Source organism: Eurosta solidaginis, chromosome 5 (assembly GCF_040869045.1).
Source record: "Eurosta solidaginis isolate ZX-2024a chromosome 5, ASM4086904v1, whole genome shotgun sequence".
Taxonomy (NCBI): Eukaryota; Metazoa; Arthropoda; class Insecta; order Diptera; family Tephritidae; genus Eurosta; species Eurosta solidaginis.
The window spans coordinates 28699048-28725642 of NC_090323.1; the positions used below are offsets into that span (position 1 = coordinate 28699048).

The 26595-nt window shown below is 36.0% G+C and overlaps 2 protein-coding genes across 6 annotated transcripts in view; both read left to right on the plus strand.

Annotated features, from left to right (window-relative positions):
- The window catches only part of LOC137252433 (transcription factor Adf-1-like), a 66344-nt gene that overhangs the window by 29669 nt on the left and 10080 nt on the right, over positions 1 to 26595 (plus strand). The window contains exons 2-3 of one of the 5 annotated variants that reach the window (XM_067788106.1): positions 22847 to 22940; positions 23015 to 23070. The exons of 2 other annotated variants lie outside the window; for them this stretch is intronic. The gene's annotated coding sequence lies outside the window, so the exon portion shown is untranslated. Of the gene's footprint in view, positions 1 to 22846; positions 22941 to 23014; positions 23071 to 26595 lie in introns of those variants that run through there. 2 more of the 5 variants (XM_067788108.1, XM_067788103.1) reach the window with 2 other exon arrangements.
- The window catches only part of stwl (stonewall), a 146552-nt gene that overhangs the window by 5669 nt on the left and 114288 nt on the right, over positions 1 to 26595 (plus strand). The window lies entirely within an intron of this gene.

Genomic DNA, 26595 nt, shown 5'->3' on the forward strand with positions numbered 1-26595 from the left:
CCACGAAATCGATTCAAATTGTTTGAACCGATGGAGAGTTAAATACGTCCACACTCTTGAACAACTAAAAAATTCGAGAACTCCAAAAAATAAGGAGCCAGGCGTTCCGATCACTACATCAAATTTGGGGAAAATAATGAGATTGAATTCTTATATCCGGCTCGAAGGACCAAAAAATGTTAAGTATTGCCCCTTACCGCTGGTGAGGGAAAGCAAAGCTCGTTTTGAGATTTTGTACGAATGTGGTTTATTTAATAATGTACAAGTTCTTATATACAATTTCTTAAAATTATGTTCCTAATCTAATTATGTACATATTTACATATGTTTGTGCGTGTATTTTTTGTAACTTGAAATATATATCTACATATATATATATAAATAATCAGTAGGTCTTTACCTATTCTAAGCATTTAATTGCTTTTTTATTGCTTGTGTGCATTTGTGGCTTTTACAAGCAGGTATATATGTATATGGTATAAAAAATAAAGTTAGTTGCACTCAAAATTTTTTGACGTACATGGGTATTTGGGGATTTTTGAAGTTTCATAATGTTTGTTGTTTTGCTAAAAGCGTTGCCATACCGTTACTGTTTAAGGCGAAACTGTGGTTTTCCGGGATTGAAATTTTCTTCAAGATGAAAACGCAATGGTCATCTGAGACAATAATAATATGCTTAGCACGATTTATGTGCATAAATATCGATTGAGAATACAGTAAAACAAGCAATTTTATTGAAAAATAATGGATAATGACACATACATTGGTTAATGACTCATATCTTTATGGCAGCTTGATACCTAGACAGAAAAAAACAAACGAAAAATTCTGTTGTTCTAGCATGGCCCTATTATCATGCCTCTACAGTGGATATTTCTCAAGTCTACCTCCAAAGTCTGCAGTAAGTGGTAGGTGTTTAATTTGTTACGTTTGTGGGACGCCGCATCCATGTCAATGCTAAAAGGGCACAGAATATGTATAGGTGGGGCTTGCCCCAAGATGCGCCTGGTACAACTAACTAGTGTCTAACCTAAAAAATGGTTTAACAATTCCCTCCTCAAGAGCTACGATTGAATTATACAATAAATAAAAAATATGCACTTGTAGCCAATTTATCACCATTCAATTTCATAAAAACTGCTTTTAAGTATGCTAAACTCTTTAGAAATTGCGGTGTCGGTTTATAAGGACCTCCTTCGGGCAATCAATTGGCAAACGTGTATGTTTTGTCAACATGTTCTGAGCAAACGTACGGACACTTAAAGGTACGTCCACACCATTGTGTTAAAACAACTTGCAACTTGTTATACAACCAAGTCATCTACTTCCTTTGATCTTTACCGACAACCTCTGGGTAACATGTAACCTGCCATAAAAACAGAAAAAAAGTTACACAACATCGTGTTATACAACATTTTTCAGTTGAATTTCTAACAAGTTACATAACATTGGTTATATAACTGTTTGTAACATGTAGTGTGGACGCACCTTAAGAAGGCTATATTTCTTGCTTTGTATACTTTGACCAACAATAGATCTACACAAAGGTCGCAGTGCTTCCAGACCTAGTAATAATAGTAATACTTCGACCCAGGTTTCTTCCAACAAAACTTATTAACAAAACTTATTAAAACCCTTCTTTTCTAGGCTGATATTTCGTATTAAAATATTTCCAACGCATGCGGCTCATTTTTTTTCTTTAACTATGAAAGTAATTTAGTCGTATTTGTTAATATAAAATCCATCAAAATTAGAAAAATTTGTAACATTTTTCAATCTGGTAGCTTGTTTTGGTGAAATTGTAATTGTCCCCGCAAAAGTCAAGTAGCTAATGTCACACTAAATGGAACTACCTCTATTTGTTGTATCATGGGTATATATTTCAATGTATCTTAAAAATGTCACGCAGTTAAATGATTTAGGTATATTTATATACAGTGTTGGGAAAACAAAAGCAATGCAAATTTACAATGGGCTGTATGTTCCACTCAAATATATATAAAGCAGTGTTTTTTCCAAAATATGTAATAGTGATTGACACGTCAACTATTTATAAAACATGCCTGCCTTAAAGCAGATACCAGTGAGCACAACAAAAATGTGTATTTTGGCTATCATTGAGCTGTGCAAAACTAAAGCAACAAACCAATATTTTGGAAACGAATATTATTTTACTTAGTAGGTTAGTAAAAATGTGGATATATAAATATATGTGTCAATTATAAAATGATTGTGGAATGTATTATTTATAATAATTTAATGTTTATTTATTCAAAATTCATAGAAGTTTCTTCTTAAATTATCGAAAATAAAGAAAAGAAGATTGCTGTAGGTATGTAAATCAATTTCGTATTTTCAAATTTTTGTTTTCCTCGTAATTTTAAAAATGTGATTAAAAAAATATGAAAATGGGTTCAATTAAAGATTTCATCTTTATTTGTGTTAATTAAAAAAAAATCCATTGGTCTGTTACAACTGAAATCTTAAAATAGTATATTGGGTATTCCATCCCATTTCGACCAATTTTGAACCCGACCCCTTCAGAATTGGCTGAAAGTTTTTCTTCTTTTTCTAGCTTACAAAAGACGTTTTTCAGAAGTTTTTCAAATTTTTTCATCGAACTCAAAAAAAGTTATGAATTTAAAAAAAAAACACCGTTTTTGTTTTCAAAAGGCTATAACTTTTTCAAAAATTGACCGTTTGGGATAATTTTTTTTTTAAATATGTTTTTAAATGTACTTTTCGGAAAAAATTCAAAAACATTTTTAAAGTTTTTTTTTTGTAATTTTTCAGTTTTTCGAGATTTTTCGAATTTCGCCCTTTTCATACTCAGTTGAGCAGAGCTCACAGAGTATATTAAGTTTGATTGGATAACGGTTGGTTGTACATATATAAAGGAATCGAGATAGATATAGACTTCCATATATCAAAATAATCAGGATCGAAAAAAAATTTGATTGAGCCATGTCCGTCCGTCCGTCCGTTAACACGATAACTTGAGTAAATTTTGAGGTATCTTGATGAAATTTGGTGTGTAGGTTCCTGAGCACTCATCTCAGATCGCTATTTAAAATGAACGAAATCGGACTATAACCACGCCCACTTTTTCGATATCGAAAATTTCGAAAAACCGAAAAAGTGCGACAATTCATTACAAAAGACAGATAAAGCGACGAAACTTGGTAGATGAGTTGAACTTATGACGCAAAATATAAAATTAGTAAAATTTTGGGCAATGGGCGTGGCACCGCCCACTTTTAAAAGAAGGTAATTTAAAATTTTGCAAGCTGTAATTTGGCAGTCGTTGAAGATATCATAATGAAATTTGGCAGGAACGTTACTCCTATTACTATATGTACGCTTAATAAAAATTAGCAAAATCAGAGAAGCACCGCACCCACTTTTAAAAAAAAAAATTTTTTTAAGTAAAATTTTAACAAAAAATTTAATATCTTTACAGTATATAAGTAAATTATGTCAACATTCAACTCCAGTAATGATGTGGTGCAACAAAATACAAAAATAAAAGAAAATTTCAAAATGGGCGTGGCTCCGCCCTTTTTCATTTAATTTGTCTAGGATACGGCGTTAACATAAGTCGAACAAAAATTAACCAATCCTTTTGAAATTTGGTAGGGGCATAGATTTTATGACGTTAACTCTTTTCTGTGAAAATGGGCGGAATCGGTTGATGCCACGCCCAGTTTTTATACACAGTCGTCCGTCTGTCCTTCCGCATGGCCGTTAACAGGATAACTTGAGCAAAAATCGACATATCTTTAATGAACTTAGTTCACGTGCTTACTTGAACTCATTTTATCTTCGTATGCAAAATGAACGAAATCCGACTATGACCACGCCCACTTTTTTGATATCGAAAATTAAGAAAAATTAAAAAAATGCCATAATTCTATACCAAATACGAAAAAATGGATGAAACATGGTAAGGTAATTGGATTGTTTTATTGACGCGAAATATAACTTTAGAAAAAACTTTATAAAATGGTTGTGACACCTACCATATTAAGTAGAAGAAAATGAAAAAGTTCTGCAGGGCGAAATAAAAAACCCTTAAAATCTTGGCAGGTATTACATATATAAATAAATTAGCGGTATCCAACAGATAATGTTCTGGGTCACCCTGGTCCACATTTTGGTCGATATCTGGAAAACGCCTTCACATATACAACTACCACCACTCCCTTTTAAACTCTCATTAATACCTTTAATTTGATACCCATATCGTACAAACTAATTCTAGAGTCACCCCTGGTCCACCTTTATGGCGATATCTCGAAAAGGCGTCCACCTATAGAACGAAGGCCCACTCCCTTTTAAAAATACTCATTAACACCTTTCATTTGATACCCATATCGCACAAACAAAGTCTAGAGTCACCCCTGGTCCACCTTTATTGCGATACCTCGAATAGGCGTCCACCTATAGAACTAAGGCCCACGCCCTTTTAAAATACTCTATAACACCTTTCATTTGATACCCATATCGTACAAACATCTTCTAAAGTCACCCCTGGTCCACCTTTATGGCGATATCTCGAAAAGGCGAGCACCTATAGAACGAAGGCCCACTCCCTTTTAAAAATACTCATTAACACGTTTCATTTGATACCCATATCGCACAAACAAAGTCTAGAGTCACCCCTGGTCCACCTTTATTGCGATACCTCGAAAAGGCGTCCACCTATAGAACTAGGCCCACTCCCTTTTAAAATACTCATTAACTCCTTTCGTTTGATACCCATATTGTACAAACAAATTCTAGGGTCACCCCTGGTCCACCTTTATGGCGATATCTCGAAACGGCGTCCACCTATAGAACTAAGGATTACTCCCTTTTAAAAAACTCATTAACACCTTTCTTTTGATACCCATATTGTACAAACAAATTCTAGGGTCACCCCTGCTCCACCTTTATGGCGATATCTCGAAACGGCGTCCACCTATGGAACTAAGGATTACTCCCTTTTAAAATACTCATTAACACCTTTCTTTTGATACCCATATCGTACAAATGCATTCTAGAGTCACCCCTGGTCCACCTTTATGGCGATATTTCGAAAAGGCGACCACCTATACAACAACCACCGCTTCCTTTTAAAACCCTCATTAATACCTTTAATTTGATACCCATATCGTACAAACACATTCTAGAGTCACCCCTGGTCCACTTTTATGGCGATATTTCGAAACGGCATCCACCTATAGAACTAAGGCACACTCCCTTTTAAGATACTCATAAACACCATTCGTTTGATGCCCATATTGTACAAACAAATTCTAGGGTCACCCCTGGCCCACCTTCATGGCGATATCTCGAAACGGCGTCCACCTATGGAACTAAGGATTACTCCCTTTTAAAATACTCATTAACATCTTTCATTTGATACCCATATCGTACAAACGCATTCTAGAGTCAACCCTGATCCACCTTTATGGCTATATCCCTAAATGGCGTCCACCTGTAGAACTATAGCCCACTCCCTCATAAAATACTCTTTAATGCCTTTTATTTGATACGCATGTCATACAAACACATTCAAGGGTTTCCCTCGGTTCATTTTCCTACATGGTTATTTTCCCTTATGTTGTCACCATAGCTCTCAACTGAGTATGTAATGTTCGGTTACACCCGAACTTAACCTTCCTTACTTGTTTTCTCATAAAAAACTTCAATCAATTCTGCAATCATCCCCACTAATCCCGGAGTGGGCCGAAAAATTTTTTTTTTTTTTTATTTAATTGAAAAAAAAACTTTAAATTTTTTTTTTTTTTGTATTTTTTCCGAAAAGTACATTTAAAAACATATTTAAAAAAAAATGATCCCAAACGGTCAATTTTTGAAAAATTTATAGCATTTAAAAAAAAAACACCGTTTTCCAACTCAAAATAAGTTTTAAATATTTTGAAAAAAACGGTGTTTTTTTTTCAAAATGCTATAACTTTTTCAAAAATTCACCGTTTGGGATCATTTTTTTTTTAAATATGTTTATAAATGTACTTTTCGGAAAAAAAAATTTTAATTTTTTTTTTCCAATTAAATAAAAAAAAAAAAATTTCGGCCCACTCCGGGATTATTGGGGATGATTGCAGAATTGATTGAAGTTTTTTATGTGAAAAAAAGGGCGAAATTGGGAAAATCTAGAAAAACTGAAAAATTACAAAAAAAAACTTCAGAAATTTTTTTGAATTTTTTCCGAAAAGTACATTTAAAAACGTATTTAAAAAAAAAATGATCCCAAACGATCAATTTTTGGAAAAGTTATAGCATTTTGAAAACAAAAACGGTGTTTTTTTTAAATTCATAACTTTGTTTGAGTTGGATGAAAAAATTTGAAAAACTTCTGAAAAACGTCTTTCGTAAGCTAGAAAAAGAAGAAAAACTTTCAGCCAATTTTAAAGGGGTCGGGTTCAAAATTGGTCGAAATGGGAGGGAATACCCCATATACATATGGTCATTAAAATAGGTGCCCTGTACTTTTAAATCGATTTCCTTTCGCAGCTCGCGTAGTTTTAAGGGCATTTTTGAAATTGTACTTTTTTCACATGTGGCAACTTTGCTTCATTGTATATTGCAAGTCCCGTTATAATAAATTGCGTTGTAAGCTTCATAGAGCCGTTTGCAATTTAACTTGGCCACTAAAATAGGTACTTTGCGTATAACTTTTGCTTTTAACTAAGTATGCGGAAAATATTGAATGTGACGTTCATTAAAGAAAAATAAATAAAAATCAGTGTACAATTTTTTAAATGATGGGTCGTGCTCGGCATTGTAGTCTTGAGGAGCGAAGACTTGTTCTCAACCTTCGAAAACAGAATAAATCTTATAAATTTATCGCTGAATCACTAGGAAGGTCTAAAAATTTTGTTGTAAATGCCCTTAAGCCCATAAAATCGACGGAACGAAGAGGTGGTAAAAAGAAAACTAGTCTCACTACTGACAATTTAATTGGAATTCTTGCCAAGCGGGATCCTTTTATGTCGTCAAAGGCTATTGCAGCAGAAATTAATAATGCAATATCAGCCAGAACTGTACGCCGTCGATTGCGCAACAGGAACTTACCAGGTAGGGGCATAGATTTTATGACGTTAACTCTTTTCTGTGAAAATGGGCGGAATCGGTTGATGCCACGCCCAGTTTTTATACACAGTCGTCCGTCTGTCCTTCCGCATGGCCGTTAACACGATAACTTCAGCAAAAATCGACATATCTTTAATGAACTTAGTTCACGTGCTTACTTGAACTCATTTTATCTTCGTATGAAAAATGAACGAAATCCGACTATGACCACGCCCACTTTTTTGATATCGAAAATTAAGAAAAATGAAAAAAATGCCATAATTCTATACCAAATGCGAAAAAATGGATGAAACATGGTAAGGTAATTGGATTGTTTTATTGACGCGAAATATAACTTTAGAAAAAACTTTATAAAATGGTTGTGACACCTACCATATTAAGTAGAAGAAAATGAAAAAGTTCTGCAGGGCGAAATAAAAAACCCTTAAAATCTTGGCAGGTATTACATATATAAATAAATTAGCGGTATCCAACAGATAATGTTCTGGGTCACCCTGGTCCACATTTTGGTCGATATCTGGAAAACGCCTTCACATATACAACTACCACCACTCCCTTTTAAACTCTCATTAATACCTTTAATTTGATACCCATATCGTACAAACTAATTCTAGAGTCACCCCTGGTCCACCTTTATGGCGATATCTCGAAAAGGCGTCCACCTATAGAACGAAGGCCCACTCCCTTTTAAAAATACTCATTAACACCTTTCATTTGATACCCATATCGCACAAACAAAGTCTAGAGTCACCCCTGGTCCACCTTTATTGCGATACCTCGAAAAGGCGTCCACCTATAGAACTAAGGCCCACGCCCTTTTAAAATACTCGATAACACCTTTCATTTGATACCCATATCGTACAAACATCTTCTAAAGTCACCCCTGGTCCACCTTTATGGCGATATCTCGAAAAGGCGAGCACCTATAGAACGAAGGCCCACTCCCTTTTAAAAATACTCATTAACACCTTTCATTTGATACCCATATCGCACAAACAAAGTCTAGAGTCACCCCTGGTCCACCTTTATTGCGATACCTCGAAAAGGCGTCCACCTATAGAACTAGGCCCATTCCTTTTAAAATACTCATTAACTCCTTTCGTTTGATACCCATATTGTACAAACAAATTCTAGGGTCACCCCTGGTCCACCTTTATAGCAATATCTCGAAACGGCGTCCACCTATAGAACTAAGGATTACTCCCTTTTAAAAAACTCATTAACACCTTTCTTTTGATACCCATATTGTACAAACAAATTCTAGGGTCACCCCTGCTCCACCTTTATGGCGATATCTCGAAACGGCGTCCACCTATGGAACTAAGGATTACTCCCTTTTAAAATACTCATTAACACCTTTCTTTTGATACCCATATCGTACAAATGCATTCTAGAGTCACCCCTGGTCCACCTTTATGGCGATATTTCGAAAAGGCGACCACCTATACAACAACCACCGCTTCCTTTTAAAACCCTCATTAATACCTTTAATTTGATACCCATATCGTACAAACACATTCTAGAGTCACCCCTGGTCCACTTTTATGGCGATATTTCGAAACGGCATCCACCTATAGAACTAAGGCACACTCCCTTTTAAGATACTCATAAACACCATTCGTTTGATGCCCATATTGTAGAAACAAATTCTAGGGTCACCCCTGGCCCACCTTCATGGCGATATCTCGAAACGGCGTCCACCTATGGAACTAAGGATTACTCCCTTTTAAAATACTCATTAACATCTTTCATTTGATACCCATATCGTACAAACGCATTCTAGAGTCAACCCTGATCCACCTTTATGGCTATATCCCTAAATGGCGTCCACCTGTAGAACTATAGCCCACTCCCTCATAAAATACTCTTTAATGCCTTTTATTTGATACGCATGTCATACAAACACATTCAAGGGTTTCCCTCGGTTCATTTTCCTACATGGTTATTTTCCCTTATGTTGTCACCATAGCTCTCAACTGAGTATGTAATGTTCGGTTACACCCGAACTTAACCTTCCTTACTTGTTTTCTCATAAAAAACTTCAATCAATTCTGCAATCATCCCCACTAATCCCGGAGTGGGCCGAAATTTTTTTTTTTTTTTTATTTAATTGAAAAAAAAACTTTAAATTTTTTTTTTTTGTATTTTTTCCGAAAAGTACATTTAAAAACATATTTAAAAAAAAATGATCCCAAACGGTCAATTTTTGAAAAATTTATAGCATTTAAAAAAAAAACACCGTTTTCCAACTCAAAATAAGTTTTAAATATTTTGAAAAAAACGGTGTTTTTTTCAAAATGCTATAACTTTTTCAAAAATTCACCGTTTGGGATCATTTTTTTTTTAAATATGTTTATAAATGTACTTTTCGGAAAAAAAAATTTTAAGTTTTTTTTTTCCAATTAAATAAAAAAAAAAAAATTTCGGCCCACTCCGGGATTATTGGGGATGATTGCAGAATTGATTGAAGTTTTTTATGTGAAAAAAAGGGCGAAATTGGGAAAATCTAGAAAAACTGAAAAATTACAAAAAAAAACTTCAGAAATTTTTTTGAATTTTTTCCGAAAAGTACATTTAAAAACGTATTTAAAAAAAAAATGATCCCAAACGATCAATTTTTGGAAAAGTTATAGCATTTTGAAAACAAAAACGGTGTTTTTTTTAAATTCATAACTTTGAGTTGGATGAAAAAATTTGAAAAACTTCTGAAAAACGTCTTTCGTAAGCTAGAAAAAGAAGAAAAACTTGCAGCCAATTTTAAAGGGGTCGGGTTCAAAATTGGTCGAAATGGGAGGGAATACCCCATATACATATGGTCATTAAAATAGGTACCCTGTACTTTTAAATCGATTTCCTTTCGCAGCTCGCGTAGTTTTAAGGGCATTTTTGAAATTGTACTTTTTTCACATGCGGCAACTTTGCTTCATTGTATATTGCAAGTCCCGTTATAATAAATTGCGTTGTAAGCTTCATAGAGCCGTTTGCAATTTAACTTGGCCACTAAAATAGGTACTTTGCGTATAACTTTTGCTTTTAACTAAGTATGCGGAAAATATTGAATGTGACGTTCATTAAAGAAAAATAAATAAAAATCAGTGTACAATTTTTTAAATGATGGGTCGTGCTCGGCATTGTAGTCTTGAGGAGCGAAGACTTGTTCTCAACCTTCGAAAACAGAATAAATCTTATAAATTTATCGCTGAATCACTAGGAAGGTCTAAAAATTTTGTTGTAAATGCCCTTAAGCCCATAAAATCGACGGAACGAAGAGGTGGTAAAAAGAAAACTAGTCTCACTACTGACAATTTAATTGGAATTCTTGCCAAGCGGGATCCTTTTATGTCGTCAAAGGCTATTGCAGCAGAAATTAATAATGCAATATCAGCCAGAACTGTACGCCGTCGATTGCGCAACAGGAACTTACCAGGCATAGTAGCGCGAAAAGTGCCTTTGTTGCGAAGTGCAAATTTACGGAAGAGGAAATCGTTTGCTCGAGAGCACAGCATATGGTGTGGATTAGAGGGTATTAAAAAATGGTATAATATTCTTTGGAGCGATGAAACAAAAATAAATTAATTCGGAAACGATGCTGGCCGGAATGTAAGGCATCCTACACGCAAAGAATTCTCAGCGCGGTACACGAAAAAACAGTTAAGCACGGTGGCGGCACCATACATAATGATTTGGGATTCCTTCTCTTGGTACGGAGTTGGCCCTATCCATATATCCTATAATCTCGGATACAATGGATAAGTTCATGTACAGGAATATAATACAAGATGTGATGTTGCCCTTTTCTGAAGAAAACATGCCACTTCGATGGCTTTTTATGCAAGACAATAACCCTAAACACTCCTCAAGGCTAGTACCTGACTGGTTTTCCCAAAATAATGTAAGCGTTCTGGATTGGCCAAGCCAATCACCGGATATAAATCCTATTGAAAATCTTTGGGGAGACTTAAGGAAGTGAATCGGGAAAGACGGAAACATGGAAAGATGGAAAACAAGATGGACTTATGCAAAAAGTTAAAGAGTTGTGGTATTCCACTCCCATAGAGACGTACCGCAGGATTATCAGCTCTATGCCGAACCGAATGCAAAAAGTTATTGATAATTACGGTGGACACAGTGGTTATTGATCAAGCTTGGAGGCTGAAAACATATTTTTAAAATAAGTTCATTAAGTTTTGTAAAACTATTACTAAAACTATTTAGTACCTATTTTAATGGCCGCATGAAAATATCATTTTTGTTTATATTCACAATAGTGTAAACTTCAAAATATGTTTGAGTTATTATTTACATTTTTCTTAATAGTCTGAAAACAAAAACATCACAGAATTGAAAATCTGTTACTATTCGCTTAAAAATAATGAATTATTAGTACTCACATGGGAGTACCTATTTTAATGACCATATGGTATGTATATTTTTTTGGATTCTCTCATTAACGATGTTTGCTGACTCACGTTGAACGTTATCTCCACAAACATCTGTTTTAGATTCCAACCTTGAACTAAATATTCATTCAGTAGGTCCAGTATTGGCTATTTAAACTTAGAAAATGCAAATGAGTTATTTATAAGATTTTATTTCTAGTGAAAACTGCTCTCATAATTGTGAAATTAATGAATCGTAGGAGTGCGGGTTCAAATCCCACTCCCGCGAGAAAAGGTATTGAAGAGATTTACAAGGTGCATAACTTTATCTACGCTTATGAAATTATAGCACTGAAACTTAGTACTGCTAAATTGCATTAAGAATTAAAAAAAATCGACTTAATTATTAAAATAATTTTTCACTGCCATTAATTATAGATTATGCTACCATTTCAGCACAATGAATAACAGTTAAAATTTTCTGGAACATTAGTGAGAAAACCGTTTCCCATCTAAACTCTCCACCTCTATGATTTTGTATCAAATGTAGCTTGATATAAATAAAAAAAAAATTTTTTTTTATACGAAATACATTTTTTTCGCCGAAATCAAAACATTGTGCAAAAAATTTCGGAAAATGACTTGAAGCTGTTTTCATCGCCTTCAGTTAGGCCTGGGTTTTGATTAGTTGGTTAAGTTTAGCTTAATCTAAGTTTTATTAAAATCCAGTCAAATTTTAACTCCAGGTAAACTACAGTGTAGTTTTTCAGTCACAGTTTAAGGCCGCCTTTGGGGTAGGCTTTATTGACGGCAAAATTGGTTTTTTATTATTTAGATAATTTGTAGATACGACAACAGCTGGATTTTGTTTACCCAACAAACATTGACAATTATTTCTCGAGCGTTAGAGAAATGTGTATCTACATATCAAACATCATACTATATTTTCGAATCTAAAATTATTCTTAAAACTGATAATTCTTAACTCTTACTTCGTTCTCCAATCACTATTCAATCTTTGAGAATTTTTTTAAATTTAGAGCTCTCGAGTTGATCTCTATCCATTCTCAAATTATACTCCAACCATTGCGAGATTTTGAGATCGTTTTTAAATGAATATTCAACACACTTCTCCAGTTCATATCTTATTGGACATCGAAATGTGGTCGAAGTTGAAAAAAATCTTCTCACAAAATCCTGGAATCTTGCAACCCATTTTTGAGTAACTTCCCGTGGAGCTAGAGTCTTGAAGTTTGGAACACATATCAGAACGCGATGACAATTTAACATGATGGAAATTTTGGTTGAACGTGAAAATTTTAGAAAATAGTCCGAACTTGGAAATTTTACATTCGATCTCCCCAATCCCGATAACCCAGAGACCTGAAGCTTTGAACGAAGATGGGACAGAGATTGAAATATTAAGAGAAATTTAGAGCATGTGGAATTTTGAGACCGCTATTTCAAACTAGGAACGTACTACGGAACCCCATGATAATGCAACATGGGCGGAAAGGTTTTCATTGGGTGGTTCAGCGATCGTTAAACGTAAAAAAAAAAACCTCCGAGATCGGAAATTTTGCTTTGAGAAGGGATCGAGATATTTAGAGAGTCCATTTGGATAATTTAGAAGCTTGAGATCGATCTTTGAGTAACTTTTAATTGAGATTGAAACTTCAAACATTGCACTTATGACCGCGTCATAATGAAATTTCCCATGTTCACGAGTTTTGATGCAAAAGCGAACATCGTCACAATCGCGCAGAATGTTGCATTTGTAAATTTAAAAGCACTTCAGACTTAGCAGTTGATACTTATTTCGGCTTGGTTATTCACATAAAAAATTACCACAATACCAGAAAATACTAGCTAACATATTTTGTCTAGTATTCATTTGTTAAAAGACAGGTTTTAATTGTGAAAAATGTTAGAAAAGAGCCAACGAGACGGCAAAATAATTACACTTTCAAGGTCTCAAAGCACTCATAGCCAAAGCAAATGTCAAATTCTTCTCCTATGCTTTGCTTGCAACAAAAGTTTTAAGTTGGCTACTTTTCCTTGTCAGATGGCGCTGTTGATGCGTTATTTGACGCTCTCCATGCAATCTACTCATCTGTCATCGCACGATGCTGCATCAAGAATCTTATGTGACGGGGCTTTTAGTTCAGTGCATCGTGACAATGCAACAAATGGAGAAACAAAACCGCTAGGTGGTGCACTGGTGACTTAAAAAAATATCAAACGTCCCAGAAAACAGGTTTATTGTTTATTTTTTGATAAGCTGTTTACAATAGCTACTGCTAAAATTTCAAAATCAAAATTCATCAACATTATGCCTGTGTTTAAGGACACATAATCCGCTGCGTTTTAAACCATCTACATAAAGGAAGATTTAAAACTTGTGTATCTTCTTTTTTTTAAGATAGTGTAACGAATTTTCTGCAATTCCTCTTATTTGCAACCTTCTGCTAACGTTCGAATCACTAAACTGTTGAATAAATAACTCCACTATTCAATAATGCAAAATGGCCTTTATTAAAGTACTTCACAATAACACTTCTATTGCTCGCCAGATAGCGTATTACGGCTTAGAGATGATAATATCCCTTAGTGCTGCTAATATTCGTCACAATAGATATTCAAATAAACAAACGCTTATCCTCACTTAGATAATGCTTAGGATACCCATCTAGCGGCAACTAGCTACAGAAAATGTTGTACCAAAAAGCGCAGACACAAACCTCTGGTGGTCATAGTGTATAACATATAGCTGAATCGGTTGCGATGAATAGTGGACACACACCGTTTGTAGAGGTGAAGCATAGGCACATATTTCAGTTGCATCTGAGTATAGTGCGTATTGAAATTTAGGAGTACTAGTTTTAGGCGCAGCAATTTCAGAAGTTAGATAAAGTGTAACGCTTAGCAGTCCATATAAAGTCTAAGCGTAAACGTAGATAGATGTAAAAAAATAATTAAAACAAAATTTAAGTTAAACGGTTTTATTGAAAACAATACTTACATTAAGTACTAATAATACTAAAAGCTAGAAAACAATTAGGTAGGTCCTAGGTACTAGTCATCACATTGCTCATCAATCTAGGGCGTTGATCAGAAAATTAAAATTTAATTAAATTTTTAACGGATCACAAAGATTTTTTTATACAACATAGATCATGTTATTGGGTACGTTTATATGTTATTAACTCAAAAGTCATGTTTTTTGAGTTGTGACACTATTGAAGTAAATGAGCGATGTGTTCCAAACATGAGCCAAATAAATAAAAAAAAAAAAAAATAAATGTAAGGCGCGATAACCTCCGAAGAGATCTAAGGCCGAGCTTCTCTTCCAATTTGCGTCGTGCTCCTCTTGATTTTTCCCTACAAATTGGCCGGACGGGACCTACATGTTTTATGCCGACTCCGAACGGCATCTGCAAGGCAGATGAGTTTTCACTGAGAGCTTTTCATGGCAGAAATACAATCGGAGCGCTTGCCAGACACTGCCGAGGGGCGACCCCGCTTAGAAAAATTTTCTTCTAATTGAAAAATCTTATTTCTAAAATTTTGATGTTGCTTTGCCCGGGAGTTGAACCCAGGGCATACGGTGTGATAGGCGGAGCACGCTACCATCACACCACGGTGGCCGCCATCAAATCAAATAAAAAAGGTTATAATCAGCTGTTCGATGCGGCCACCTTGTATCGTTCCGCCATGCAGACATTGACATTTGCTTTGGAAACTAAGAAGCGGAAACGGAAGCGGAACGCTGTCAACAGAGTTGCATTGTGCTTTTGACTTCATTAGGCATTCGATTAGCTACTAATGAAATAATAATATATTCGAATTTTGTAGGGAAGATTGAGCTCATAAGCGTCTTAATGTAGAAAACTGCCTTTATTATTCAATAAGCCGTCTGTGTGAAAATAGTATTAAACTACATGACGAGCATTACTTATCACCGGCTAATAAGATGCACATTTTTATATGCACTCAAGCAAGTGAAAAAAAATGCTCACATAAAAAGTCAATAAAAAATGGGACCAACTGTTTTCTGAAATACAAATAAACATACATAGAAACATAAATAGATTAAGAATATAATTGTAAGAATTTGTATATAAACACTTGTAATTATTAAAAAATAAGCAGAATTGAAAAGATTCTCACTGAAGCAACATTCTGTTTTTGTTTGTCTTTGCTTCCCTCACTAATAGTAAAAGCCACGTCATATAAGCAGTTTTTCATATATGTAGAATAGATGCGCTTAACTCAATCTTAAGCAGTATGAGTAGATTGAACGTATTTTTATGGAGAACGGTAGATTGAGCGGCACCGGCGCCATCTGACATGAAAAAGTATCAACTTTTATTGCAAGCAAAGCATAAGAATAATTTGGCATTTGCTTTGGCCACGGGTGCTGGCATACTTTGCAAGCGAAATTATTTTTCCCACTCGCTGGTAACTTTTCTAACATTTTTCGCAATTAAAAACTGCAATATAACAAATGAATACGATACAAAATATGTTAGCAAGAATTTTTGTTGTATAGGGAGAATGTTTAAAACATGGGCAAGGCGAAATAAACTTCAAATGCCAAGTCTAAAGTTCCTTCATATTTATAAACGCAACATGTTGGTTGATTGTGGCGATTTTACTGGAATGCATAACCTTCTGTTAAACGCATTTATATGAAAAATTTCATTGTGCCGCTGCCTTAACGAGCAAAGAACATTAGAGTGGACTCATAAAAAAAAAAAACAATTTTTTCGGCAGCCACTATCGACTGTATCGTTGGTAGCGCCCAACGATTTTTTTTGCGATACATTTCATTAATAGAAATATATTGTAATGAATTTTAATACACTACTACTTTTGACCCCCCAGCGGGTTAGGGGGGGTCAGAATATACCCGCGGTAGGTATGCCTGTCGTAAGAGGCGACTAAAATACCAGATTCAAGGGGCTGTGTAGCGCAACCCTGCAAGTTGCCAGCGCAACATATAGCTTCTCCAAACCCAATTGTCAACCTCACCTATCCGCGGCGAATCCTGTTTTACTAACAGACGAGCCTCTGGCGACCCTAAGCTCCTTATGGAACTTGGGGTTGGGGAGGGAGGGGATGGCCTGAAGGTTTAATGTGGCCACATAAATCGTTCCCGAGATGGTCGGGCCAGCACCTTAATGGTGCTGTGGTACCGGAGCGTACCGGATCTGTATCCGGCAAAGGACAATCACATCGATAACACTCCCCAAAGCCTTCGGGGAGCAACCTTATCGCTACAACAACAACAACAACAACAACCCCGGCTAATACTACTGTAAAAAAATATTATTTCAAAATGAAATATAATTCTGTGATAATTGTAACCTTAACGCGATATTTCCGCCATTTGTAAAGCTACAAGGCTAACGTTTTATATGAGGCACTTCGTGGGGTTGACTTAAAAACTGTAGTTAACTAACTTTAAAAAAACTCATGGCCTACTAAGGCCGCTCGAATCTTCTGAAAATCTTTGCTTCGACTTCAAAAACGTTTGAAGATATTGTGATGTTATTTATAACCATCTTTCCTTTTCAAAATCGGTTGATTACCTCGCCCACTTTCTATATAAAAATGAAAAATACAAATTCACGATCTGTAGTATCTACCGCTTCTTCCCATGTATTTTGCGATGAAAAAAGGACATACATTCATAACATATATTGTTCATAAAAATACAAGTACACGGCAAATTTCATACATTAACTAGAAGACCCGGCAGACGTTGTCCTGCCCTAAATATGGCCTATCTGCATACATTTTAATAAGCTTTTTCCGTCTGACTCTACCCTCCCCCCTCTTCACTTTTTCCTAATCCTATTTTATTCCAGTCCCAGTCCCACTCCGAGTCTCAGTCCCAGTCCTAGTCCTAATCCCAGTCCCAGTCCGTCTCCGGATAATATATTACTCTATACTAAAGCACTCATCAACAGCTTTCATTTGTTATCCATATTCTATAAACACATTCTAGGGGTACTCGGGTCCACGTTTTCGAGACCCTGTACGTCGATCGCAACCAAACCTATGTAGTAGCCACCGCGTGATGTTTACGCAACTTGTGTGAAAGTTTGAACAAAATCGACTGACGCATCTCTTCAAACACCGGCGACCAACTAACACACATTTTAGCCTTTCTTTTTATATATATTTTTCCGAATATTAGCAACACTAAGGGATACTGTCATCTCTAAGCCGATGCTAAGAGTGATTTGTATGCACATCCATAAATCAATCATTATGTATCTACATAAACGAATCAATCATTACGTCTACACATATGTACGTACATGCAGCGGAGAAGCAACGCACAAACACATGAAGATATTTTATCTGTGATATGCAATTATAATTGTGGAAGTGTCGCTCACAAACACACGCGCATATGAGAGCTATACACGTACATCTGTAGTTATAATTATAACAGATAACCAACTAGTAGATTCTAGAACAGAAGCGCCTAGAAGATGCAACGAGGAAATCAAAGAGTATAAAAGGCAGCAATAGTAGAGGTGCTATAATCAGTTTTGAATTAAGTACTCTGTCGGGCAATAGTTGTGTTATTGTACTTTAATAAAGGCCATTTTGCATTATTGAAAAGTGGAGTTATTTATTCAACAGTTTAGTGATTCGAACCTTAGTAGAAGATTTTAAAAAGCGGAATTGCAGTAAATTCGTTACAATTGGTGTCAGAAGAGGAATTGTTGAATAAATTCCGAAGACTTCGAATACAACTTGGACATGGCAAAGTTGAGTGAATTAACGATCCAGCAACTGAAGGAGGAGTTGGAAGTCCGTGGACTGGCTACTTTTGGCGATAAATCCCAGCTACAAAAACGACTAAGTGTAGCTATGGTATTTGAAGGAATAATCAATGCTGAGGAGTATGTCTTTCATTATGATAGCGACAAAACAACAACAAAAATTGAAGAAAAAAACGAAACACCGCAGACAGTGACGAGCACAATATCTGTACAAACATCGACAATGGCATCTCAGCTGGAGTCACAGGAGGCACGAATTTCAGAAATGGCGTCGCAAATGTCATCTCAATTGGAAGAACAGAAGACATATATGTCATCTCAACTGGAAGCGCAAGAGGTACGTATATCTGGAATGTCGACAAAAATTTCGGGACAGGTATCATCGCAGCTCTTTGCGAAACTGGAAGAGCAGGAAGCAAACATTTTACAACTCGAGGACAAAATTGATGCCGAGATAGAAGCGTTGAAAGGTCTTATGCAACAGTTACAACTAAATCGCCCAGCTGTTCCAGCGAGCAATCCGAAGGTAAAAACTCCATCTTTTGACGGCTCTGTTCCTTTCGAGGTATTCAAGCTTCAATTTGAGAAGACGTCAGCAGTGAACAACTGGAATGCTGAAGATAAAGTTGCTGCTCTATTCGTAGCATTGAAGGGGCCAGCAGCCGAAATCCTACAGACGATTCCCGAAGGAGAGCGGAACAACTATGAAGCATTGATGGCCGCTGTTGAGAGACGTTATGGAAGCGAGCATAGAAAACAGATATATCAAATTGAGTTGCAAAATTGTTACCAAAAAGCAAATGAGACATTACAGGAGTTTGCTTCGGATGTTGAAAGATTGGCTCATCTTGCAAATGCGGACGCACCCGTGGAATACACTGAAAGGGTAAAGATTCAGAGCTTTATTAACGGCATGCGGGACGTCGAAACGAAGCGAGCAACATACGCGAACCCAAAGCCAACATTTGCTGAAACGGTATCCCATGCACTGACTCAGGAAACAGCGTCACTTTTGAGTAAGCCCGCATACAAAGCTCATCGCGTGGAAGTGGAAAGGGCCGATTGGGTAGACACAATTTTGGAAGCACTGAACGGATTACAACAAAACAATACCGGAGTTATGAAGTGTTTCAAGTGCGGTAACCCAAGTCACATTGCACGTCATTGCAGCACCGGTCATGGTAGTTCCAACTTGGCTGGTCGTAAACGCAAAGCTGGAGGAGATAAACAAGAGCGATTCAAATGTAAAGATCGAGAACTTGCCCCAGATATTGAATGTCGTGTGATACCTATCTCGCAAACTGGAAGGAAATCGAGCAGTCTTACTGTCAAAGCAGATGTGGATGGCAAGGAGCGTGTACTGACCGTAGATACGGACGCATCTCATTCCTTGATCCGATCTGATTTGGTCAACAGGAGAGTAAAGCCATTACCTGGAGCAAGATTGCGTACGATTACTGGCGAGTATAACCAAGTCCAGGGAGAAGTTGTATGTGAAGTCTTAATTGGGAGGTCATGGTTCTACACAAATTCGTTGTGGCAGAGATCGTTGATGAAGTCATATTGGGAGTGGATTTCCTAGTTGACTATGACATCAGGATCGATATGCAGAGAAGGATTATGCAGTATAAGAACCAGGATGTGCCACTTAACTTCAGTTTGGAAAAAGGGTTCAGCAGTAAGCGAGTGCTGGTGCAGGAGATTCGACAGAGACCACGAAAGTCAAGGAAAGTAGATTGAGCAAAGGTTGATGGAACAAATGGGCCAAACAAATCAAAACCGAAGGTACCTGTGAGAGAAACACTGGCATTGAAAAGCCCTAACGGACGCACTAAAACGAAGGAAAGAATTTCGCAGAAAGAATGCAAGGGTGGTTTCAAGCCAGGACACACTACTGTGGTGAAGCGTCGGAACGATACTGAATATGCGAAGCAAATCCGTCAAGCGCAAGCTCTACGAAGTAGTTCATTGGCCAAACAACAGAGTGTGAAGGAACGAACCAGGGTAATGAGTAAACACAGGTACGATGAGATGAAACACAGGTACGATGAGAACAATAATTCGGAAGGTTTCTTGGCGGGAGATTTGGTACTGTTATACAACCCTCCCAGGCGGAAAGGTGTTCTATCCAAGATTCGGTGCAGTTGGGAAGGTCCGTACAAAGTTGTGAAGAAGATCAGTGATACCATCTACCGCATACAAACCATTGGGAAGCCACGGAGTAGAAGAGTGGTACATTTGAAGATGCTAGCGGCGTTTAAATCGGGAGATTTGTCTGATCGGGACGATCAGACTTAGGTGGAGGGCAGTGTTACGAATATTAGCAACACTAAGGGGTAGTGTCATCTCTAAGCCGATGCTAAGAGTGATTTGTATGCACATCCATAAATCAATCATTATGTATCTACATAAACGAATCAATCATATGTGTAGACCATATGTACGTACACGCAGCGGAGAAGCAACGCACACACACATGCAGATATCTTATCTGAGATATGCAATTATAATTGTGGAAGTGTCGCTCTCAAACACACGCGTATATGAGAGCTACACACGTACATCTGTAGTTATAATTATAACAGATAACCAACTAGTAGATTCTAGAACAGAAGCGCCTATAAGATGCAACGAGGAAATCAAAGAATATAAAAGGCAGCAATAGTAGAGGCGCTACAATAAGTTTTGAATTACGTACGCTATCTGTCGGGCAATAGTTGTGTTGTTGTACTTTAATAAAGGCCATTTTGCATTATTGAAAAGTGGAGTTATTTATTCAACAGTTTAGTGATTCGAACCTTAGTAGAAGATTTGAAATAAGCGGAATTGCAGTAAATTCGCTACAATATAGATTTATGTTTTTCACACTTCACTATAATATTAAAACTAATTGCAGATATTCATTGCTTCTGAAATTCGGCTTAAAAATTGCACATGGAACAACTAAAGACTCTCCTGAAAAAAATGTCATAGTACCTATAAATCACGGGCCCCCCTCAGAAACCCCCCCCCCCCACCCTCTCGGCGGGCCTGGTTATGTGCTATACTTGATATCATTCGCTAAAATATTTTTCATTGATAAGCACGTTGTTTAATTAAACACCAACCAATTACAAGGAAGTATATCCGCACCCCTGAAAATGTGAGATGCGTATACGTAACATTTTATTATTACGTATAAACATATAAAAAAATTGCAATAAAATAATATTGCGATTATAAACTGAGATATAAACTATCCTATCTTTCAAGTTAGATCAAACTACACACGGGGTGCAAACCAAATTCAAAATCGGTTCAGTAGTTTAGGAGTCCATTTGCGCCAAACATAGTGACACGTGATTTTTATATATTAAGATTAATAAAGTAAGGACGATCGACTTCGCTGTTTTGCGAAAGGGTTTCGTATCCATCTCAAAGTTTAAACAGTAAAATATTGATAAAGCTACATCACTGTCAGCCGATCGAAAAATACTGTACAGAGTATAGGAAAAATTTAAAATACTACCAAAAATTCGGCGAATAAGGAAGGTTCCAAGTCAGGGTGAAATTTCTGTCAGAAGGAAAAATGTGATCTGGCAACCAATGTTCAAAGAGAGCTTGGATTATAGAGTGAAGTTGTCATCTTAAACGGAGGCAGCTTAAAAGCAACCAGCGAAGGTGATAATTTTCCACCTGCTCTTCACAATAATTGCTACTGGAGCATTTCGCGGTTGGTACGGGACAAATCGTACACATTTTTTTTTTTTTTTTTCTAGACCTTAACCAGAAAAAAACTAAAAATTTTTCAGACAAAGTATTAAGTGCATTAGAAAGCTGCTCTTGAGATATTTGTATATGTGTATGAAAAATCGCAAAAAAGCATCCGTTTGAACGGGAAACCAGTCACCTTTTATTTTTAGTGTATTTCTGCCATGGAAAGTTTCTCAGTGAAAATTCATCTGCCTTAGCAAATGCCGTTCGAAGTCAGCGTAAAATATATGAACCAGTCACTCCAATTTGTCGCAAAAATTAAAAGGAGTACACTAATTGGAAGAGAAGCGCTGCCTAAATTTTCTTCGGAGGTATATCTATATACATATATATTTTTATATAGAAAAATGTATGTAGTGGTTATTTAAGCAATGTTTATACGTGGAAATTAGCTCCAGTTTATTTTTTTTTTTAACTTTTTCTCAAGGCCATACCAGTTTTTAATTCTTCTTCCTTGGTACGTTGACGTGATATATTTAACCCATATAATCCCAACTTTTTGAAACTACAATTTTGAAGTGAATTATACAACATAAGTGTACTAAGAGACCCCAATATCCGAGTGCTTTAAGTATTTCATTCGTATCGCTCGCCGGTTTTCAGAAAAAGGCCGCACCAAAATTGGAGCGCTGGTCATGTCAGAGAGGAATAAAAATGTATTAAGTAGCTGAGCTTAAAAAAAAATATGGCTTTTATTTTATTAATACTCTAAACAATATAAACTGCTTTAAATTTAAAAAATAGGGACTCGACAGACAAGAAACAGCACACAAAGCAAAATCAAATCGATTTAATAATAGATTATATGCACAGGTACCTACTCAGGTTTGGCCAAAGGTTATATAAAGTTCCCCGATGCGAAGTAGATTTCCAAGAACCTACGCGGAATATTAAATCGTGAAAAAAGGTAATAATTTTTGTGACATAAATGACTTTTATACTCATGTTATCATTTGTTTCGCATATACATATATAATATAGGCTTGAACAGATTACAAAACCCACCTCAGAGCGAAAAAATAAGAATGGACAATTCGGTAAGTGGAATAAAACATATGCAATGCGGGGCAAGCAAAACCGTAGTTAACAACGAATCGGACATGCAAAACACTCCGAACAATTCGCGCGACTTTCAAGATACTGAAGAAGTGCCGGGTATCACAACGCCATTCTGCTCCCACGGATCGGCGACTTACAGCACAATACGTTCCCGAAATACGACCGAATCGAACTTTTCAAAAATACAAATGGCTGCCCTTCAAACATACATAGTTCTACAAAGATTCTGTTAGAGTCTTGAAAAAGATATATTTCAATTTAAAATCAATATCCAGATAAAAAAAGAAAGAAGTTGAGATAATGGAAGAAAAATTGAAGCTAAAAATGGCAAAATTAAAGCTTGCACAAAATAAACATGTGTATCAAATAAATAGCGATATGCAAAGGAACAAACTGCGATTAGAAAAAATTAAAATAAAAAAGATGATTCTAGATAAATAATAATGTAAATAATATAAACAACTTGCATACAATATTAGCCGTGTTTTCTTTACATGCATGTATATACAACTGCATACGCGGGTAAAAAAAATACGCTATCATCACTTAGATAATGTTTAGGAGACCCATCTAGCGGCAATTACTGATAACAAGCCGATAATATGTCGATAACAATCCGATAATGCATAATAACAGTCCGATAATTTTTCGTATTCATAAAAGAATTTTTCCGAATCCTGGTGTTACGATCCGTGATCAAAACTCATTTTTTAAATCACAATAGCACTTAAAAGGTAGATCGGATTAATGGCATATTTGAACTAGCGACAAATAGTACTCGTTAGATCCATTCTTTGTTATAATTTTTAAAAAAAATTTTGACAGTTGCATAGTTATTGCTTGAGTGAAAATGGTTTTCAGTCACTGATCGTAACACGTAATACGGGCCCTGCTAAATTATTCCAAAATAGTCCCATAATAATGCCGAAATAGAGTTGGTAACTTAATCCCGCAATTATATCGAAATATCTTCGGAACTATTTCGAAATGTCTTCGGACCGATCCCAATGTGATTCCATAACGATTTCAAAATAGTGCCGATTCTTGCTCCGGGCGCTACTAACAGGGGGGGGCGCCAAATGGCCGCGTCCGAATCATCACTGATAGCGATTTCTTACTCCCGGGCTAGCGGCACCATCTCTTTTTACTTCTCATCCTTACTTACTTTAGAAGCTTTTGAATTCATTTTGGTCGTACAACCACCTGTCCAACAAGTCGGGCTCAGCGGTCTAATGTTAAAAGTGGGGATAAGAACCGTCGGCTACAAGAGCGCCCCTGGCTGCAATACATGCAATAGGGATCGTGCCTAACACTCTGGATTAGGAGGTTGGAGAGATGTCAATTTTACCTTGTTTAATATCATAAAAAGCGATAAATATTTCAATGAGTTTTAAGAGTAGAGTATTCATTTTTTGTGAATTCATAATTGATGAAAAAGAAATAAATTTATAATGAGTTTGGTTGAAGTCATTAAGAAAATAAAAATTTAATTTATCACACTTTCAATGAATATAACCAAAACTTTTTATTAAATCGCAACCATCACCATTTTTTTCTAGATAATATCATAAAAATATCGCCATTTCGACTGCTGAGTGGAATTTCACCCTATCTCAGCCAAAATTTCGAAAACGCGCTACCTCTGCATAAATTTAAAATGTTTTGACGTGAGCGGGGGCATTTATACAAAAAATTCTGTAATAGGGCTTTCATGAAGAATGCGAGTATGTACCCTCTCTGTACTATTAATTTAGAAGTATTACATACTTTTATGACAGCATTTTATTTATAACACCACTTATGAACATCCCGTAACTTCTTTTATATATAATAGAGCAGAACTTCAATCAGATAAATCTGTATATAACTTTGACGAAGTACCCAAATAAGGCCCGGATACAGCACAAAGAGCTCCGTCCACAGGGCCCGGTGCTCCAGAATCCACTTCACTTCTCAAACCATTTCCAGCACAAATTCGTTGTTCTTTTAAAACTTTTCCTTGTCCCATGGAAATAACGATCGCAAAAGCTCCATTCTACTATAGTTTCGACAGTAGAACGGATATTATAACTAAATCCTATTCTTGAACACAATACACTAACTTGCATTTGCATTTGCCTGCCCTGTTGTAACAGTTTTGCAAAGTTTTATTGTTCCTACTGTAGAATCTTGGTTAAAGGGGTGTTCCATTTTATTTATACCTATATTCATATCGTAGCAACCCGTGACTCTTTTATGAATAAAATAACTCACTATGCGAACTTTCCCTTGCCCCTTTTGAAATATACTGGATGCACCAGCTTCAACTGTGACCCTTTTCCGTTCTTCTCTCCTCAGGCATTCTAAAGCTGTAACCACGAATTCCATAGTAATCAATGAACCAAGGCAAAGATATTCTCCGTTTTTGAATATTCACAGAACTGCTAGAACTGCTACCTCCAACACGAAATTCCGCATTCGCGTAGGTCAAAGGGAAGCTAAGCGCGACCAACAGGAGCACTAAATAATTTCGTAAACTCATTTTAGATTATGACTTTATCAGACGATTGTTAGATATTAAGTAAATCAAGATAAGTTTTGTGGGCGTTATTTATATATTAGTGGACTGTGTGAATAAAAAATAAGCAGAAACTTCTAGATTTCAGGAAATGAGCACAAAGAAAATATTTGGCTGTTTTCAAAATAAAATTTCCTTGAGATTTGTTTATATGTATATTTGCACAGTTTAATTGCGCTATTGAATTGAGAAATGCTAATGTTTGTATTTTTAATTGACAAACACAGAAAAGTACAAAAGGTACACTAATTAGTTTTATCTGTTTCCAAACTGCTGTTTCCAACAAAACCAGAGTTGGGAGCAGTTCACCAAGTTTTGAGGAGCAACATTGCTCGAAGTTAAGTGGTCTGACATAATCAAAGTCCTGTGTTAAGTGTTAATGAGACGTTAATTGGTTGTGGACTTAAACTTCTCTTCATCCTTCCCAAATTCGTACAATTTAGTTATTTCTATAGCAATTTCACAAAGAGGATTAATGAAATAATTAGCCAAGTTTTCTACATTAAAGCCCCTAATAAACCCAATGTTCCATACAAAATAGAAATTCTAAATTATCTCAATATTGCTTTATTGAGTGCCTAATGGAGTCAAAAATCTATACGGTTTTGCTTGATGTTTCGGATTTTATTTTCAATGGTTACAAATAGAGCTACTCAACCACTATACACTTATAGCACTTTTGTTTTTGTTTTGCCCTGAATCATTTACATTTCAAATTAAAAAAAGAGCACTCCCATATGCCCACACATATACATAATTAAAATACATATGGAAGTTTTCTCATGAAAGTGCAAAGCAAAAGCTCTTTCATATGCTGAACCGACTTGGGTAAAAAAAACAAAACAAAAAATAGTTTGTCCAGGGCGCAAGATAACCTCACAACGCCACTACTCTTGTTCCTACTTCGACTTTCATATCTACTCTCCCCACCTCCACCACATACTTT